This window comes from Myotis nattereri, assembly GCF_964212035.1.
Source record: "Myotis nattereri genome assembly, chromosome: 1".
Lineage (NCBI taxonomy): Eukaryota > Metazoa > Chordata > Mammalia > Chiroptera > Vespertilionidae > Myotis > Myotis nattereri.
The window spans coordinates 146,020,644-146,035,681 of NC_138075.1; the positions used below are offsets into that span (position 1 = coordinate 146,020,644).

General features: G+C 41.7%; 1 protein-coding gene across 1 annotated transcript in view; it reads left to right on the top strand.

The window, feature by feature from the left end:
* The window catches only part of SGMS2 (sphingomyelin synthase 2), an 87,910-nt gene that overhangs the window by 24,919 nt on the left and 47,953 nt on the right, over positions 1-15,038 (top strand). Inside the window, exon 2 of the mRNA XM_081088806.1 lies at positions 6,949-7,059. The gene's annotated coding sequence lies outside the window, so the exon portion shown is untranslated. The remainder of the gene's footprint in view (positions 1-6,948; positions 7,060-15,038) is intronic.

Sequence of the window (15,038 nt, forward strand, 5' to 3'; positions counted from 1 at the left end):
AGTAGCTCGCTTTTTTGATTTGCGTTTTTTCGTTCAACAATAAGAGTAAACATTTTCGCACTTTCAGTGTAAAGGTATCAAGGGGGTATTTCCTTTTGTGGCAGAAGGTCTGAAAGCATTTCAGTAAGTTAAATAATTATTTAAGTTTCACTGTACATGACCTTCATGTCACTCTAAGGAGTTTTAGGAGTCCAGGCGTAACAATAACAACTTTGTGTCAAGAAAGAATTAGATTGGCAGTTGTTTCTTCATGGAAGACCCAACAGAAAAACTATAGAAAGCAGAGGTTGCCAGATACAGGGCATTTTAATCTGTTGTTCAACCTTACTCTCTGGACTTAAAAAAAAAAAAATCTTATTTCTGGGATGTTTTGAATGCAACCTGCATTAGGCAGAGGAAAGTACAGAGTGAACTTTCAAGATATTTTAAATTTAAGTCTATAATTAGAAAACACTGTTTGCGTTCTCATGATACTATTTTATCCTGCAATCATCCATCTAAATTAGTGGGTCATTCCTCCCGCTCCGCTTTCTCCCTCCTCCTCTCTCAGACCTGCTTCTGAAAACCTTCAAGGCATCGCATGGGCTTTGTAGTATTCATGCCCTTGCCTTTCCCCGTCCTTTGTAAGATCGCTTCAGTGACATCCTCTTCCTTGCAAGGAGCTCACCTGGGACTTCTCAGGAGCACAGCTGGCTGGCTTGTAAAGAGGGAGCTAGTGCACAGGCAGCTGTGTGCCAGGAAGACAGCAGAGAAACTAACACGTGTGGTCGCTTCCCTCATGGAGTTTGCAGTCTGACCGAAGAGAGACAGGTTAAGCTTTACCAATACTTGATTAAATAATTACAAAGAGTAAACTGCGATGGTGGAGAAAACATGTGGAACCACGTGGAGCTGATGAAGGGGCTCTAATCCAGTCTGAGAGAGAATCGAGAGTCTAGGACAGTGATGGCGAACCTTTTGAGCTCGGCGTGTCAGCATTTTGAAAAACCCTAACTTACCTCTGGTGCCGTGTCACATATAGAAATTTTTTGATATTTGCAACCATAGCAAAACAAAGACTTATATTTTTGATATTTATTTTATATATTTAAGTGCCATTTAACAAAGAAAAATCAACCAAAAAAATGAGTTTGCATGTCACCTCTGACACGTGTCATAGGTTCGCCATCACTGGTCTAGGAGGTGGGGTTAGCCCAGGGTGCGTAGGGTTCATCTTACGTGCATCTCCCACTCTCCTTCCTTGCGGAATGGTGAGGCCTGTGAACTGTAAGTGGAGATACCTCTTTCTTCTTTCTTTGGTGGCTTTAGCGATACCCCACAAGTATTAAAATGAAAATACGTTACTACAGTTGATTAACAACTTTAAGATGAACACTATTTCATCTGAAGAAAACTTATTTAAAAAATTAGCCATAAGTGCAGCATACTTTGGCCAATGGGATGAAAAAGGTGGCCACATCGCTGGGACATCAGCTCATCCGGAGCCGTGTGGACTAGCCACGGAAGCTCAGCTGCATCGTGCCTTCCACATGCAGTATGGGAACATCCGAAGGAACGAAGGTCCCTTTTTAGCTAAGATTTGTTCTCTAATAACTAGTCTTTTAAAAAAATATTACCTGTTTTCCAGCTTACCATAGAATGTGCCTTAACCACAAGAGTTTTCGTAATTGGAAGCCCCCTGTGTAACTGTTAGGTAGAACCTGAGGTAACTGTGACAAATGGGAATCTTTTTCTGAGCTGTTTTATCCCCTGAGATGGTTATGGCTGTTCCTTCGCCAGACAGTGACTCCCAAGTCCTTTAGACTTAAAACACAGCCTTGTGGGGGAAATCGCTTTTCAACGCATCAGGTTCACTTGGTATGTGGCCGTACTTTTGTCACTTCCTGACGTTAGAGAACTTGTCCCACCAATTTTGGAACTACTGCTCCTCAGCCTATTGGAAGCGGGGCTGGGGAGATGGGCATAAGGGGCGGTTTCTGGAGCAGCTGTTTCCCTGTCATTAGAGGTGCTTATGTGAGCCCATTGCCGTGGTTCTTCCCAAAGAGACTCTAGAAACTTAGGCTTTGGAATTTACTGACGGGCACAATGAACTACTGTTGTGTAATGTCTTATGGGAGTCTCTCTGGTCTTGCTGTTGCTCACTGTCTCTTGTGTACAGACGTGAAGGGACCATATTAGAGCTATATGAAGAAAAGCTTGTTTTCCCTGCTTCCTCCCAACACACACAGGGGTAGACATGCACACTCTTTCTCAGAGTCTGGAACAAGGAGTTGAGAGCCAGAGTCATTTCGTAAGACTTAACTAGTACTAGTACACTCGATTACCCCCTGTCGGGTCTCTGTTTTAGCCAGCTAACACATGGATAGTGCATACTGTATGCCAGGTGTTGTTTCTAAGCTTTTTATAAGCACTAACTCCTTCAGGGCTCTCAAAGACCCTCTGAGGTTAGTACTGTTGTTTTCCCTACTGACAGATGAGGAAACTGAGGCACAGGGTATTGTGCCGGGAGTCCCACAGGAGCTGAGTGTGATGCTGGGTTTCAGAATCCTTGCTTCCCAGCCCCTGAGCTTTGCTGCCTCGGCAGGAATTCCCTCCCAGGAGCCGGTGGGACAGCCTCCAGTCACAGAAATGCCAGCCCTCTTCCAGCTCGTCTGTAGTCAAGGACCCCTGGCCTCTGTTTCTGGCTCTCTGACTCTGCATTGTTCTTCTCACGGTCACATTTCATACGTTATATACTTTATTCTTTTCTGAAGTTATGCATGGTACATACACGTAAAATTAATATAAACCATGAGTGTCTGTGACACTGTAAAAAATGGCTCCTTTTTAAACATGACACAACATTAGAATGTTTACAAAAAGAATCTCTGGACTAGTAAGCACAAATTTGCATTCTACCACACACCCCCTTTTTTCTTTGAAAACATTTTTTTAATATATGTTTATTGATTTCAGAGAGGAAGGAAGAGGGAGAGAGAGATAGAAGCATCAATGATGAGAGAATCAATCAGCCGCCTCCTGCACACCCCCTACTGGGGATCGAGCCCGCAACCTGGCATGTGCCTTGAGTGGGACTCGAACCAGCGACCTCTTTGTTCATGGGCCAACGTTCAACCATTGAGCCACAGCAGCCAGGCAAGGGCACACATTTTGAATATGACTGGATGAAAGTCACATTTAGCCATGTAATTGAATAAAATCTGTGAGCTGACAACATTATTAGTGTAATTAATACCATGTCATAAATAATTATAATCATCCACAGACTTAAGTTGTGGCCCAAGAGCTGCTATCTGCTTGTTCATTTGGCTTGTGCTTCCTACCTAAGGAGCAAAACGTTGCTGTTTTATGAGCTACTTTGACTTCAGCTTCTCCCAGTTTGACGCTCTGGGCTTGTTTCTATATATGGCCGGGTGTGTAGGTATCCGAAAAGCCTTGGCCCTTGGGGATGTGTCTCCTTGAGAAATCTCTTTGCTAGTCCAGTTCTTACTTGAGCAGGCATTTCTCTAAAGCTTGATTTTCAAGCTTTCCTTCTCCTGGCACACATTACTAGCATTCTGTGGCGCACCAAAAATATTGTGTTTTTTTGCTGATCTGACAAAAAAAAGATATATTTTTGACTCATTCATACCAGACAGCTATTGTCTTTTTCTTTCTTTCTTTATTTTTTTTGCTTTTTATACCACTTTATTCCACCCTGAGCACCTCAATATAAAACGAAACACTGGTGAACTGTGCTGTTGTCATTTTTAATGTGACAATCCAAAGGAAAAGAGGTCAGTGCCCCTGACTGAATAGTCAGGTATTGCATGTTTTGAAAATTTGTGTGGCACACCATTTGAAAATCGCTGCTCTGAACTAATTTATTTTATTTATTTATTTATTTTATTGATTAAGTTATTACATATGTGTCCTTATCCCCACGTTACCCCGTATGCCCCCCCACACTCATGCCTTCTGAACTAATTTAACTCAACTTCCTAAATAGGTAATTAAATCGATTCTTATGATCAGCTCAAGTTGGCAGGTACAAAGCAAAACCCAGTGAGATCTTTGGTGGATGTTAATACTCCCGCAGTCACTGGAGGCAGGGACAGATGCCTTTTGGGGTGCCTGGAGGCTGCATTTGTAAGCAACTTCAATATTAAGGGCCACATGACCCCTTTGGTTCGTTTAATAGTGGTTCTCAACCTTCTGGCCCTTTAAATACAGTTCCTCATGTTGTGACCCAACCATAAAATTATTTTCGTCGCTACTTCATAACTGTAATGTTGCTACTGTTATGAATCATAGCGTAAATATCTGATATGCAGGATGGTCTTAGGCGACCCCTGTGAAAGAGTAGTTCGACTGCCAAAGGGGTCGTGGCCCACAGGTTGAGAACCGCTGGTTTACTAACCTGACTGAATATACATTATTTTTCCCTAATAGAATCTCAGGGCTGTAGAAAAGTCTTAATTATGGGGACCTCTGAAGGGTTTAAAGTAGGAGAGTAGAATTTTAGAAAGACTGATGTGGAAATTCGGGGCTGGGGTAAGGAAGAGATTGCTGTAATCCAGGGGAAACGTGACAGTGGCTGGGAGCAGGGTCAGGTGAGTGGGGATGGGAGTGAAGTCGAGAAAGAGGGGAGTCAATAGCTGGAGTAATGTTCCACGTGAAACGAGAAAAACACCCTCCAAGGGCGGGTGGTCCTTCCAGAGGGTTAGACACGTCCCACTGAGAGTGTGGTACAGGGTGTGAAATATGAAACTAAGCTGCTTACCTCTATGGTGGGCCTCACTGGAACATGGCATTTTTGATCAGTAGAAGTGTATTTCATCTCCATACGGCATTTCAGGTACACTTCTGGTCTTTTATTTGTATAACAGTTTTATTGAGATATAATCACATACCATAAAACCTACCCTTTTAAAGAGGATAATTCGGTGGTTTTATAGAGTTGTGTAACCATTCCCATCACTGGTTTTAGAACATATGCATCCCCCCAAAAAAGAAACCCATTCGCTTTCACTCCATTTCCCGCTACCCCCAGCCCCTGGCAACCACTAATCTACTTTCTGTGTCTGTGGATTTACCTATTCTACACCTTTCACTTAAATGTGGTCTTTTGAAACTGGCTTCTTTCATTTAGCATAATGTTGTCAGGGTTCACCTACACTGAAGCATGTATCGCCGCTTCATTCCTTTTTATTGCCAAATAGTTTTCATTTATAAGATGCACCACGTTTTGTTTACCCACTCATCAGTTGGTGCACATTTGGATTGTTTCCACTCCTTAGCTATTAGGAATTACGCTGCAGTGAACATTTTCATACAGGTTTCATGTGGACGACTGTTTTTGTTTTCCATGGGTACATTCCTAAGAGTGACACATTCATTCTTGAGTCTCTGCCAGCAGTTGAATATTTTTGGTGAAAGTGATATCTCAATAGAAAATCAGTTTCTGGTTGCAGATAGGTATCTATCCTGGGACTGTTAAACATACATTTTAACAAAATTTGTTAGGTGGTTAAAAGATACATAGATCAACTGTCAGGTGTGTGTGTGTGTGTGTGTGTGTGTGTGTGTGTGTTGATCTCAGGCTGTGCTCTTAGGATATTCATATTGTGCTTCTAGGAACTGTAGACCTGGACTTTGGCAGCATATGTTTACTTCCACCCACAAGCCAGACTTTAGTTACTTAAAATCCATTAAAAAAGGAGAGGGAGCGATGAATAGACAAGAGCATGTAGGATTTTTAGGACAGTGAAACTGCTCTGTATGATGCCATAATGATAGGTACATGTCATTATAAATTTGCCAAACCTTGTAGAAAGTACACACCAAGAGTGAGCCCTAATGTCCAGTAAACTATGTGATACTGGGTAATAATGCTGTGTCCATGTAGGTTCTTCAGTCATAACAAATATGCCACTCTGTGGGGGATGTTGATAATGGAGGGGCTATGCATGTGTGGGGGCAGGGGAGCTATGAGAAATCTCTGTGCTTTCTGCTCAATGTTGCTATGAATCTGAAATGGCTCTAAAAAATAAAGTCTATTTTAAAAATCCACTAAACCAGCGGTTCTCAACCTGTGGGTCGCGAACAATGAAAATACATCCTGCATATCAGATATTTACATTACGATTCATAACAGTAGCAAAATTACAGTTATGAAGTAGCAACGAAAATAATTTTATGGTTGGAGGTCACCACAACATGAGGAACTGTATTAAAGGGTCGCGGCATGAGGAAGGTTGAGAACCACTGCCACAGCAGCTGTATGTATTTCAAAGGGAACCTTCCACCATTTGGTTTGAAGGTGACAGATTGTATACAGGTAGTCTCCTGTTTGCCCTGTATGCAGCCGGTCCCTCTGCCTCTGTGCAAAGCCCTGGGTGGCCTGGCCTCTGCCCTGTGCCTTTCTTTACTCCTTGATCATATGGCCTTTCTATTCTTTTGCACCTACCTGGCTCATTCTTGCTCAGGGCCTTTGAACCAGCTCCTCCTTAGCCTGGAGTGCTGTTCTTCCATGGATTACCACTCCCCCCCCCCCTTATTATCCTCTTAAGTAACATTCCCTCAGAGAGACCCCTTGACTGGTTGCTCTAAATCAGCCACATCAGCCCTGGCCTTATTTGACTGACTTCTCTAGGTGACATTTACCACAGCCTTCTTGTTTATCTGCTGGTTTGTTCCATGTGAGAAGGTGAGCCTGTGAGGGAAGAGAATGTGCCCGCCTCTCCTGCTGCACCTCCAAACAGGGTCTGACGTGTAGTAAGGAGATGTCCATGGGATGAACGGCCAACTTGCTTTTCTCCTTCTGAGATGCTGGTACCTGTTAGCGCCAGTGTCTTCCTGGGGGCAGTGTCAGATAGCTCTTGATTTCACTGCCACCCCCAGGAAACCAACAAAACATAACAATAAAGCATCATGGTTATTTAACCTCTCACTTTTTCCACCTTGTAGAGCTACCCTCCTCTGCCCCATACCACTCTTCGAAGAAAGGATCTACTGCGAGACAGAGTGTCAACTCCTGTGAGGACCAGGGTGGGATTCGCTTGGCACCATCTGCAAACAGTAGGTTTGGGGCTTCCTGGCACTATATCATAAATATAATTTGCATCAGTGGAAGGTTGGCTGCCTCCCAATTGTCCTGCAACTTCTCTGCTAGCTTCTGTTTTCCAGTGAAGACATTTCTTTCATAAATGCCTTAGCAATGAGAATGTCTATTTTATTCTCAGGAGAGGCTTAGATTTCAAGCTTCCTTGAGTGCTTGAAATCGGGTACATGGCTGCTTCCTTTATCATTGGATTGTTGTCCTAAATGCCAGCAAGAGAAATAGAGGTAACACCAAAATGTTCTGACCTCTTCCCATTACTGCCAAGAGGTTCTTTTATACCTACCTGGTTCATTCTTGCTCAGGGCCTTTGAACCAGCTCCTCCTTAGACTGGAGTGCTGTTCTTCCATGGATTACCCCCTCCCCCCCCTTATTATCTTCTTAAGTAACATTCCCTCAGAGAGACCCCTTGACTCAGTAACTGCCTCAGCTGTGCATTAAGAAAAGTTAGTCATGCTTGGACATGTGGTTCAGTGGTTAAGCATCAACCTATGACCAGGGAGGTCATGGTTCTATTCCCGGTCAGGGCATATGCCCTAGTTTCAGGCTTGATTCCCAGTAGCGGGTGTGCAGGAGGCAGCCGATCAGTGATTGTCATCATTGATGTTTCTAATTCTCTCTCCCTCTCCCTTCCTCTCTGAAATCAGTAAAAATTTATTTAAAAAAAAAAAGTTTGTGGTACTAAAGATCTTCAGAGAAGCATCAATCAGCTCTGCACCTATTCAGCAACTTTACTGCAATTATTACTAGCAAAATCATTCTGCTTTATAGTTATTTAAACCAAGGTTAAAACGGAGTGGTAATTACATCCATTCTATGTCCATTAAGGAGGAAGGAGGTTTCCTCTTTTGTGATTGGCATTTGCAAGTCAATTCACTATACCAATTTGGATTTAATTTCAATGATAATTTTATTCTTGAAAATAAAAATATCAGTTGCATTTTTAATGCAAAATATTTTCTCTCCTCTACATATATAAGCCCCTTATGATTGGGGCTCATTTGAGTCTTACGATAGCCATTCTTTTTCATCATTACTAATTAGTGTGGTGTTTGCCTAAAAAGACCAGTCCTAAGATGCACTCCAGGGCCTTATAATTCCATGTTAATCAAAAAGAAATTTTTATGAACATTTAAGAGTTACTGTTCAGCACAACATTCTATAGGCTTATTTGTCTTCGGTAAAATTCAAAATAATTCTAGAAATGTTGCTGGGATTTGAATCCTTATATCAGGCAGATACTAGGAATGACAACCATTTCTAAATGTTTGACCCCAATGATGTCTCTCCCTTTGTCTGGTGGTGTCTGTCCCATTGCAGCTGGGAAAAGAAAAGAATTCATTTATCCTACAGGTACCTACTGAACGATTTCTGGGCACTTTTTAGTGTTGAGAACAAGGCAGTGAACAAAGCAAACTCCCTGCTTTCGTGGAGCTTTAAAGAAGCTTCCGAATGTCCTCAGCAAACACATGAGAGAAGGGAGGTGCAGAAAACTTGACTCATTCCCAGGTGTCTCCAGGAACCCCCTTCAAAATGGCAGCCAGACCCAAGATGAAAACATTATTAGAAGCTGGTTTGGAAAACAAGATAAATGGAACCTTATGCTCTAGATCTGCAGTTCTCAACCTGTGGGTCGCCAACCTGTGGGTCGCCAACCTGTGGGTCGCCAACCTGTGGGTCGCAACCCCTTTGGGGGTGGAACGACCCTTTCACAGGGGTCGCCTAAGACCACCGGAAAACACATATATAACTACATATTGTTTTTGTGATTAATCACTATGCTTTAGTTATGTTCAGTTTGTAACAATGAAAATACATCCTGCATATCAGATATTTACATTATGATTCGTAACAGTAGCAAAATTACAGTTATGAAGTAGCAACGAAAATAATTTTATAGTTGGGGGTCACCACAACGTGAGGAACTGTATTAAAGGGTCGCGGCATTAGGAAGGTTGAGAACCACTGCTCTAGATTAATCATTGCAAAAATATAGAAGCCTATTAAAACAACAAATAAAAAGATGCCAGGTTGGGCTTAGGAAAGAAAGAGGAATTACTTCTCAAGTATACTATTTCAATACGTTTTTTTTCAGGTTTGCAGATTCTGCCCAAATTCTGCTTCTACCATCCCCTCCCAGCTTCCATTGCCAGTGTCTAATGCATCCTGCCTGTTTCTCCATGCACAGACAAGCAAATGTGACTATGAATTCATCTTGGCTCCCTTCATAAAGTAAAAGATAACAAACTATACCTCTCTGCAATATATGTCTTCTAGTGTCTGTAGGAGCATTCATCACGTTAGTACTAAGAGAGCTTCCTCATTCTTTTTTTTGTTTTTCTCCACAGTTACAGAGCAGTCCATTGTATGGATGTACCACAATTTAAATAGTGACCTATTGATAGGCATTTGGGTTGTGGCCAATCCTTTGCTCTTAAACAATGCTGCAGTAAATAACTTTGCACATAGGTTATTCGGCATGTATGCAGTGATATCTGTGTAAATTTTCAAAGTAGAATCACAAGTCATAAGGTTTGTGTATACTTTTGATAGATATTATCAAATTACCTCCCAGAGGGGGGTTTTCTTCTTCTCAGCACTGCTAGGAATGTGTGAGAGGAACGGTCCAGGGTCTGGATCTTTGCCAGTCTGGTAGGTTAAATGGTGTCTCAGGAGTTTCAATATAGGAATATTATTTGTTAGAGTTTTCAGTGGTGCTTCTTTTTTTAAAGAAGAAAATGCATAGAATTTGGCTGTTTTTATTGTACAAGTGGACTACGAAAGGCCATCTTAAATCTTCTATTATGTAATTTAAAATAATGCTTGTTCATGTTAAAAATGCTCCATTTTAAGTTCTGAAAACACAGGATAAAAATGCTTCTCAGGCTCATGATGTACCTAGGTGACCTGCTGGAGAAAGTCCTTTTCTCCGGTAGTTGGGTCCTATATGAAATAGAGAATTGAAATAGGACAAAATGAAGTATCACAATGGGTCTGAGATAGCTGTCCTTAGTTAGACAGGCCTGCTTGTAAGGTTGGCCCTTGGCTAGCCTCTGGGAATTTAGATTTGAGTAGGGTTTCCACCATAATGTCTCCGGGTCTGAACTGTTTTTTGCAGACAGTAATATTTATGTTGAATATCTGCTTGCCTTCTGGGAGGAATCGGGGTAAATGCCTGGCAGGTGCCTATGTGGCCAGCCCAGTAAAAACCCCAGGCACTGAGTCACTAATGAGCATCCCTGGCAGATAGCATTTCACAGGTGTTGTCACAGCTGTTGGGGAATTAGGTTTGACCTATGAGATTCCGCTGAAAAGGCCCTTGGAAGTTCACTGCTGGTCTGCCCTGGACTTTGCTCCATTTGCCTTTTTTCTTTGCTGATGTTGCTTGGTGTCCTTTTGCTATAACAAATAGCCGTGAATACAACCAAATGCTGGTCCTCTGAGCCTTCCCAGTGAGTCACTGAACTGAAAGTGGTCTTGGGAACCCTGACACAGTTAGTGTTGCAAAGATTTTAATATTCTGTCTGCAGTGTTAGTGGTGAGTGACACAAAAAATTTAAGCATGCAATTAACTGACCTTTGGCATTATTTCTTGACTTGCAGTCTGTGTTCTGTTGTAAAATGTGTAATCCCTCAGGTTTCTGAGCAGTGATTTAGCATTTACATCTACAAATACCGGGTATTGAATGGTTTTATGTTTAGTGCCCAATCCACAACTGGTCCTTTGATCCTCCCAATGTTCATATTCAGGCTTAAAAGTTTCTTGCTTTAATTTTCTATAATTTGATGATTGGGTAAATACATTTACTCAAATTCCTTTGGATTTATAGCCACAGGATTTTAGTTAGGCAGTCTGATGTCTAATCCTGCTGTCATTCTAAAACTTACCTACAAATAAATAACCCTAGAGACTTCACTCAGGACAGCAGATCTTTATGTATAAATTAGTTACCCGGTGCATGGATTCATGCACATTGAAAGGAAATTAATTAGAAGAAATACTTTAATATCGCTATTCGCCCTTTCTCTATAATAGAAGTGTCAACCAAGTTCACGATCAACAATGACAAATTGAAACACACACTTGCAATTGGCACCAGTGAGAGCTTTATATGTATCGCACATGTGAAAGTCAACTTAGTCTTTTATATAGAGAGAATAAACTTGCTTAATTAGATCAGCTTTCTGATTTAGCTAAACTTTTTCCAGCCCAGTGAAGCACCCCAACTTCTCTTTCAGGTAATTGTCAACAACACAGCAGTAAATATCAACACGAAGCAGATTATTATTGTAGATCACGCAGGGAGAACAAAGTGTGAAATATTTAACTGCAGCAGTGTTTGACTATATTCTGCACAGTGAGAAAACCTGAAGTCACTTTCAAGGTCCACCATTTCTTCTTTTCAGTCAGGTCGTTTCTTTTTTAATCTCCATTTTCCGGCTAATGAAAAGAAAATTGGATTCCACCAAGTCTCCTATCTACCTACTCCAGCACTTCTGTGAGGATCAAATGAGATGAGGCAGGGAAAAATGCTTCACAGACATTTGGTTAAAGTGTGAAATGTTTGACCTGGCTATAAAGCAGGTCATGTTCCTGGGCTGAAGAAACTGTAAGGAGTCTAGTTGTCTCTAAGGAGAGGAAGCCACGTGTTGCTACGTGATGTTATTACCCAGACAGACACTTAGCATATTAGCCTTTTATACATATAGATTATATATATAGATAGGACATAGGCCCAAAGATTTTGAAACAGTTTTATTTTGTATAATTGTGTATTAATACCTCATTTAAATTTTTAAATGCTCAAATAGAAAACTGACAAACGTGTTAAACATAAAGATTTATTCATTTAAGCTGCTTTCCCTAAAGAAATTAGATGGCATCTAAAGAGAAGTGTTTCTATTTAGGCGGTTTAAAATGCTCATTGTGATCCAGAACACTGGTTCTTCATGCTCTCAGGTTTTTCTTTGTGTTACTACTATTTCCCCAGCTAGACTTCCATCTCTGCGAAGGCAAGGGCAAGGTCTGTCTGGTTCACCTGGCCATAGCAGACGTTCAGATATCTAAATGAAGGTTAAATAAGGTTTCAAAAGATGAGACAGAATTCCTGGTAATTCAGCTCTCAGAGTACACGAATGCAGGAAACTGTGCTGGCTACCACAGAGGAGGCGTTACTTCTGTGTAATTGTCAGAAAGCTTTAATAGAGCGTGGGAACCAATGTTCTTTTGTTACTGACACTTGCTTTATGCAGGTAGCCAGCAACAGATTCATGAACCTAATAACTAAGCTTTCTGCTGGCAGTTTCATTCCCCAAGGCTAAACTCTATTTTGAAAATCTGAAAAGCAAAGTTTTCTATCCCCAGTTACATGCACAAGCCCCAAACATTTCACAAGATTGAATGAAGCAGATGCACTCATCAGCCATGAACCCCAAATTGGGAGAACCATCTTTAGACACGGTGAAAGACTTTAAAATATTTTGGAGAACAATTGATCCCATATTACTTGCCAATTCTAATGGTAACCAATAATAAGCCAGTTCTAAAAATCAGAATACCCCTTTCTTAAAGCTATTATAGAATTTGGTGTATTTCAGGATTTTTATTTATTTTTTTGATTTCCGAGAGGAAGGGAGAGGGAGAAAGAGATAGAAACATCAATGATGAAAGAGAATCATTGATTGGCTGCTTCCTGCACACCCCCTACTGGGGATCAAGCCTGCAACCCAGTCATATGCCCTTGACCAGAATTGAACCTGCAACCCTCAGTTCCCAGGCAGGTGCTCTATTCACTGAGCCAAGCCGGCTAAGGCTAGATTTCAGGATTTTTATAGACATGGAAATATTTCCCCCACCCCCAATGACATGCCTTTCAAAAAGAAAACATTTTGAAGACAATAAAGCTTTAACATATTAGTTGAAGATGAAAATCTTTGCTAGGTAAACTTATATACATACCCTTTTTGTAGCTGTCATGGACAAAGTAAAATTATTTAATCTATTAGAGCAGGGGTCCTCAAACTACGGTCCGCGGGCCACATGCAAATACAAATATTGTATTTGTTCCCGTTTTGTTTTTTTACTTCAAAATAAGATATGTGCAGTGTGCATAGGAATTTGTTCATAGTTTTTTTTTTAACTATAGTCCGGCCCTCCAACAGTCTGAGGGACAGTGAACTGGCCCCCTGTTTAAAAAGTTTGAGGACGCCGAAACCGGTTTGGCTCAGTGGATAGAGCGTCGGCCTGCGGACTGAAAGGTCCCAGGTTCGATTCCGGTCAAGGGCATGTACCTGGGTTGCGGGCATATCCCCAGCTGATCGATGTTTCTCTCTCATCGATGTTTCTAACTATCTCTCTCCTTTCCTCTCTGTAAAAAATCAATAAAATATATTTAAAAAAAAAAAAAGTTTGAGGACGCCTGTATTAGAGCATTAGCCTGAACAACAAAGGGTCACGGTTCGTTTCCTGGTCAAGGGCATGCATTTGGATTGCCAGTTCACTCCCCACCCCCAGTCATGGCACGTACGGGAAGCAACTAATCTATGTGTCTCTCTCAAATCGATGTTTCTCCCTCTCTCTCCCTCCCTCCCTCCCTCTCTCTCTCCCTCCCTCCCTCTCTCCCTCTCCCCCTCTCCCTTCCTTCCTCCCTCCCTCCTTTCTTCTTTTCCTCTCTCTGAAAGAGCAATGGAAAAAAATCCTTAGGTGAGGATTAACGACAACAAAATAAATAAAAAATAATTTTTATTTTTTTCAATTACAGTTGACATAATATTTTATTAGTTTCAGGTGGACAACATAGTGATTCAACATTTACATAACTTACAAATTGATCACCCTGGTAAATCTAGTACCCGTCTGACACTAAACATTGTTATTAAATATCATTGAATGTTTTCCCAGTGTTGTACATAACATCCCCATGACTATTTTGTAACTACCAATTTGTACCTCATAATCCCTTCCCCTTTTCACCCATCCTCCCAACACCATGCTATCCGGCAACCATCAGTTTGTTCTCTGTATCTCTGAGCCTGTTTCAGTTTTGCTCATTCATTTATTTTGTTTCTTAGATTCCACATATAAGTAAAATCATATGTTATGTCTTTGACTTATTTCACTTAGCATAATATGCTCTAGGTCCATTCATGTTGTTGCAGATGACAAGGTTTCATTCTTTTTTAAGGCTAAGTCATATTCCATTGTATATATGTACCAGTTCTTCTTTACCCATTCATCTATTGATGAATACTTAGGTTGCTTCCATATCTTAGCTATCTATATATAGAAAATAGAGGAATATGCAAATTAGCCAGGACACCGTAATGCCATGACCAAATAGCAGGGACCTGATGCTGCATGACGCCTGGCCTGGGTAAGGGACCTCAGGTCACACTCCCCTCCTGGCACCAGGCTGGGAGACCTTAGGCCATGCCCCCTGCCCTGGCACCGGGCCAGGGGACCTCAGGCCGCACCCCCTGCCTGATGGGGCTTGACAAGGGCCCTCAGGCTGCACCCCCTGCCCAGTGGGGCTTGGCAGGGACCTCAGGCCACACCCCCCGCCCCAGTGTCTGGCTGGGAGACCTCAGGCCATGCCTCCACCCCAGCTCCGGGCCAGGGGACCTCAGGCCGTGCTTTTTCTTGTCTGGGAAGACTTGTTCTGTCCTTTGATTCTAAATGATAGCTTTGCTGGGTAGAGTAATCTTGATTGTAGGTCCTTGCTTTTCATCACTTTGAGTATTTCTTGCCAGTCCTTTCTCACCTGCCAAGTTTCTGTTGAGAAATCAGCTGACAGTCTTATGGGAACTTTCTAGTAGGTAACTAACTGCTTTTCTCTTGCTGTTTTTAAGATCCTATCTTTTTCTTTAACTTTTGGCTTTTTAATTATGATGTGGGCCTCTTGATGTGTGCCTCTATGGATTCCTCTCAGTTTGGATTCT